The sequence below is a fragment of the Salmo salar genome, unplaced genomic scaffold (assembly GCF_905237065.1).
Source record: "Salmo salar unplaced genomic scaffold, Ssal_v3.1, whole genome shotgun sequence".
Taxonomy (NCBI): domain Eukaryota; kingdom Metazoa; phylum Chordata; class Actinopteri; order Salmoniformes; family Salmonidae; genus Salmo; species Salmo salar.
In genome coordinates this window covers 37781-43780 of record NW_025550793.1, presented here as the reverse complement: position 1 = coordinate 43780, position 6000 = coordinate 37781, and the positions used below count along the sequence as shown (strand labels likewise).

Genomic DNA, 6000 nt, shown 5'->3' with positions numbered 1-6000 from the left:
CTTCACTGCCATTTGGAATTGCTAACGAGTAGTGAAAAAAATAAAAAATAAAAATAAACTTGTGGAATCATATATCTCTCTCTCGCATTATATCTCTCTATCCCTCTCCCTTTATAGTAGAATGTGTTTTTCACATTACTCCTCTCCTCCCTCCCCCCTCCCCCCATCTTGCCCTCTGTGTGTGTGTGTGTGTCTCACCATCTTGCCCTGTGTGTGTGTGTGTGTGTGTGTGTGTGTGTGTGTGTGTGTCTCACCATCTTGCCAGGTGTGTGTGTGTGTGTCTCACCATCTTGCCCCGCTGCTGAGCGGAGCGGGTCTCTCGGAGGGTGAAGACGTTTCCGCAGACGGAGATCTCTCTCCAGACGCCCGGTTTGGAGTCCTCTGTGAAGCCGTGGCGAGGGTGCATCACCAGCACGCCGTTGGTGGTCAGTCCGTCCATCTGACTGTCACACGTCTTCCATTTAGCTGCCTTCTCCTGATGGAGCGGGGGGGTAGAGAGGGGAATAGAAAGTAAGTTGTTCATTGTCTTTATGGTGTCATGATTTACTGTACTGTGTGGTATGTACCTTTCTGAATATTTTAACAAATCAAGAGAGAGAGGGAGGGGAAAATCCCCCCCATTTTCATTTTAGTGACACACACACCTCCCCTCCCCCTGACCCACACACACACACACACCTCCCCCGTCCCGTCCCACACCTCCCCTCGTCCCACACACACCTCCCCTCGTCCCACACACACACACCTCCTCTCCCCTGACCCACACACACACACCTCCCCCGTCCCGTCCCGTCCGTCCCACACCTCCCCTCGTCCCACACACACACACACACTCTCCTCGTCCCACACACACACACACCTCTCCTCGTCCCACACACACACACACACACACACACCTCCCCTCGTCCCGTCCCACACCTCCCCTCGTCCCGTCCCACACCTCCCCTCGTCCCACACACACACTCCTCCCCGTCCCACACACACACACCTCCCCTCGTCCCACACACACACCTCCCCTCCCCTCCCCCGACCCACACCTCCCCTCCCCGACCCACACCTCCCCTCGACCCACACACACACACACCTCCCCTCGTCCCGACCCACACCTCCTCTGTCCCGACCCACACCTCCCCTCGTCCCGTCCCACACCTCCCCTCGTCCCGTCCCACACCTCCCCTCGTCCCGACCCACACCTCCCCTCGTCCCGTCCCACACCTCCCCTCGTCCCGTCCCACACCTCCCCTCGTCCCGACCCACACCTCCCCTCGTCCCGACCCACACCTCCCCTCGTCCCGTCCCACACCTCCCCTCCCCCGTCCCACACCTCCCCTCCCCCACTCACCCCTAGGAAGATGTTCTTGGAGCTGTCGAAGCCGGCAGCGTAGATGCGTGCGTGTAGGGGGGCGTCCTCTGACACATGACACGGCAGGCGAAGCGAGAGATGGTGCTCTGGACTGACTGGGTGTCTGAGTTACTCTGGCTCCCTGCCACCGTGTCGGTTACCACAAAGTCTATAGGGCTCTCTGTGGAGCGACCAATCTGACAGGAGGAGGGAGGGGAACGGTGGGAGAGAAGAGAAAATATGTTACAAGTAGCTTGACTTTATGTGGAGACAGAGGGAGAGAAATGGGGAGAGAGAAAGACAGAGGGGTAAATGTGTTTAGAGACATTGACTGCACAGGTAGATTTAAAGCTAATTCCATTCAAAACAGGTAATATGTTATTTATCCACATTAAAAAGGTCTTATCAAGGGGGTTTACTGGTACTTCAGACTGCCTCACAGAAACAGGCTCCTGCCCTATGGGCCATTCTGACTCAGACAATACTATCTTCATACTGGAACTAGTAAACACACAACACATTTCAAAGTACAAACAAGCCAATACATTCACATAAAAATATAACAATATGGATAGGTCCCAAATGGCACCCTAATAGTCCTATGGGCCCTGGTTAAAAGAAGTGCACTACTTAGGGAATAGGGTGCACTACAGAGCCCTATGGCCCCTGGTTAAAAGACGTGAACTATACAGGGCAGGGATATTCAACTCTGACCCTACGAGGTCAGGAGCCTTTCTGTTCTACCTGATCATTAATATCACCCACCTGGTGTCCCAGGTCTAAACCAGTCCCTCATTAGAGGGGAACAATGACAAACTGGGTGCACTACAGAGCCCTTTGGGCCCTGGTCAAAAGAAGTGCACTACATTAGTGTTGGGTGACTTTAAGATTGTATGGTCTATCGATGTGTGACAGCCATCGTTGATGGTGGCGACACCGTGATGTCACAAACTATGGTTTAGCATATTTAAAACTTGACTGCAGCGCCAGAGTCTGACAGCACGGCGAGCACACCGCACGGCGAGCACACCGCACGGCGACATACCAAATTCCCTTTTTACCTAACTGCCTAAATGTTCAAAATATATGGTAGTTATTAACATAAAGCAACAGAACAATGTAGAAAGAGTGGAGAGCACCAAAGCAGTGTAAAATCTCAGAGCCTAACAGCCCCCCCCCCACCTCTCCAACATGTCATGTTCCTGGGCCTGGTGTCTGGCTTATTGTTTTCCCCTCACCTCTCCAACATGTCATGTTCCTGGGCCTGGTGTCTGGCTTATTGTTTTCCCCTCACCTCTCCAACATGTCATGTTCCTGGGCCTGGTGTCTGGCTTATTGTTTTCCCCTCACCTCTCCAACATGTCATGGTCCTGGGCCTGGTGTCTGGCTTATTGTTTTCCCCTCACCTCTCCAACATGTCATGTTCCTGGGCCTGGTGTCTGGCTTATTGTTTTCCCCTCACCTCTCCAACATGTCATGTTCCTGGGCCTGGTGTCTGGCTTATTGTTTTCCCCTCACCTCTCCAACATGTCATGTCATGTTCCTGGGCCTGGTGTCTGGCTTATTGTTTTCCCCTCACCTCTCCAACATGTCATGTTCCTGGGCCTGGTGTCTGGCTTATTGTTTTCCCCTCACCTCTCCAACATGTCATGGTCCTGGGCCTGGTGTCTGGCTTATTGTTTTCCCCTCACCTCTCCAACATGTCATGTTCCTGGGCCTGGTGTCTGGCTTATTGTTTTCCCCTCCACCTCTCCAACATGTCATGTTCCTGGGCCTGGTGTCTGGCTTATTGTTTTCCCCTCACCTCTCCAACATGTCATGTTCCTGGGCCTGGTGTCTGGCTTATTGTTTTCCCCTCACCTCTCCAACATGTCATGTTCCTGGGCCTGGTGTCTGGCTTATTGTTTTCCCCTCACCTCTCCAACATGTCATGTTCCTGGGCCTGGTGTCTGGCTTATTGTTTTCCCCTCACCTCTCCAACATGTCATGGTCCTGGGCCTGGTGTCTGGCTTATTGTTTTCCCCTCACCTCTCCAACATGTCATGGTCCTGGGCCTGGTGTCTGGCTTATTGTTTTCCCCTCACCTCTCCAACATGTCATGTTCCTGGGCCTGGTGTCTGGCTTATTGTTTTCCCCTCACCTCTCCAACATGTCATGGTCCTGGGCCTGGTGTCTGGCTTATTGTTTTCCCCTCACCTCTCCAACATGTCATGTTCCTGGGCCTGGTGTCTGGCTTATTGTTTTCCCCCCACCTCTCCAACATGTCATGGTCCTGGGCCTGGTGTCTGGCTTATTGTTTTCCCCTCACCTCTCCAACATGTCATGTCTGTCCTGGGCCTGGTGTCTGGCTTATTGTTTTCCCCTCACCTCTCCAACATGTCATGTCATGTCCTGGGCCTGGTGTCTGGCTTATTGTTTTCCCCCACCTCTCCAACATGTCATGGTCCTGGGCCTGGTGTCTGGCTTATTGTTTTCCCCCCACCTCTCCAACATGTCATGGTCCTGGGCCTGGTGTCTGGCTTATTGTTTTCCCCTCACCTCTCCAACATGTCATGTTCCTGGGCCTGGTGTCTGGCTTATTGTTTTCCCTCCACCTCTCCAACATGTCATGGTCCTGGGCCTGGTGTCTGGCTTATTGTTTTCCCCTCACCTCTCCAACATGTCATGTCCTGTCCTGGGCCTGGTGTCTGGCTTATTGTTTTCCCCTCACCTCTCCAACATGTCATGTTCCTGGGCCTGGTGTCTGGCTTATTGTTTTCCCCTCACCTCTCCAACATGTCATGCTTCCTGGGCCTGGTGTCTGGCTTATTGTTTTCCCCTCACCTCTCCAACATGTCATGTTCCTGGGCCTGGTGTCTGGCTTATTGTTTTCCCCTCACCTCTCCAACATGTCATGTTCCTGGGCCTGGTGTCTGGCTTATTGTTTTCCCCTCACCTCTCCAACATGTCATGCTTTCCTGGGCCTGGTGTCTGGCTTATTGTTTTCCCCTCACCTCTCCAACATGTCATGTTCCTGGGCCTGGTGTCTGGCTTATTGTTTTCCCCCCACCTCTCCAACATGTCATGGTCCTGGGCCTGGTGTCTGGCTTATTGTTTTCCCCCCACCTCTCCAACATGTCATGTTCCTGGGCCTGGTGTCTGGCTTATTGTTTTCCCCCACCTCTCCAACATGTCATGTTCCTGGGCCTGGTGTCTGGCTTATTGTTTTCCCCCACCTCTCCAACATGTCATGTTCCTGGGCCTGGTGTCTGGCTTATTGTTTTCCCCTCACCTCTCCAACATGTCATGTTCCTGGGCCTGGTGTCTGGCTTATTGTTTTCCCCCCACCTCTCCAACATGTCATGTTCCTGGGCCTGGTGTCTGGCTTATTGTTTTCCCCTCACCTCTCCAACATGTCATGTTCCTGGGCCTGGTGTCTGGCTTATTGTTTTCCCCTCACCTCTCCAACATGTCATGTTCCTGGGCCTGGTGTCTGGCTTATTGTTTTCCCCTCACCTCTCCAACATGTCATGTTCCTGGGCCTGGTGTCTGGCTTATTGTTTTCCCCTCACCTCTCCAACATGTCATGTTCCTGGGCCTGGTGTCTGGCTTATTGTTTTCCCCTCACCTCTCCAACATGTCATGTTCCTGGGCCTGGTGTCTGGCTTATTGTTTTCCCCTCACCTCTCCAACATGTCATGTTCCTGGGCCTGGTGTCTGGCTTATTGTTTTCCCCTCACCTCTCCAACATGTCATGTTCCTGGGCCTGGTGTCTGGCTTATTGTTTTCCCCTCACCTCTCCAACATGTCATGTTCCTGGGCCTGGTGTCTGGCTTATTGTTTTCCCCTCACCTCTCCAACATGTCATGTTCCTGGGCCTGGTGTCTGGCTTATTGTTTTCCCCTCACCTCTCCAACATGTCATGTTCCTGGGCCTGGTGTCTGGCTTATTGTTTTCCCCTCACCTCTCCAACATGTCATGTTCCTGGGCCTGGTGTCTGGCTTATTGTTTTCCCCTCACCTCTCCAACATGTCATGATTTCCTGGGCCTGGTGTCTGGCTTATTGTTTTCCCCTCACCTCTCCAACATGTCATGGTCCTGGGCCTGGTGTCTGGCTTATTGTTTTCCCCTCACCTCTCCAACATGTCATGTTCCTGGGCCTGGTGTCTGGCTTATTGTTTTCCCCTCACCTCTCCAACATGTCATGGTCCTGGGCCTGGTGTCTGGCTTATTGTTTTCCCCCACCTCTCCAACATGTCATGGTCCTGGGCCTGGTGTCTGGCTTATTGTTTTCCCCTCACCTCTCCAACATGTCATGTTCCTGGGCCTGGTGTCTGGCTTATTGTTTTCCCCTCACCTCTCCAACATGTCATGGTCCTGGGCCTGGTGTCTGGCTTATTGTTTTCCCCTCACCTCTCCAACATGTCATGTTCCTGGGCCTGGTGTCTGGCTTATTGTTTTCCCCTCACCTCTCCAACATGTCATGGTCCTGGGCCTGGTGTCTGGCTTATTGTTTTCCCCTCACCTCTCCAACATGTCATGTTCCTGGGCCTGGTGTCTGGCTTATTGTTTTCCCCTCACCTCTCCAACATGTCATGTTCCTGGGCCTGGTGTCTGGCTTATTGTTTTCCCCTCACCTCTCCAACATGTCATGGTCCTGGGCCTGGTGTCTGGCTTAT

At 52.9% G+C, this 6000-nt stretch overlaps 1 pseudogene; it reads right to left on the bottom strand.

The window, feature by feature from the left end:
* Window positions 1-235: 235 nt before the first annotated feature.
* Window positions 236-6000, bottom strand: part of LOC123724046 (E3 ubiquitin-protein ligase pellino homolog 1-like) — a 29145-nt pseudogene continuing 23380 nt past the window's right edge.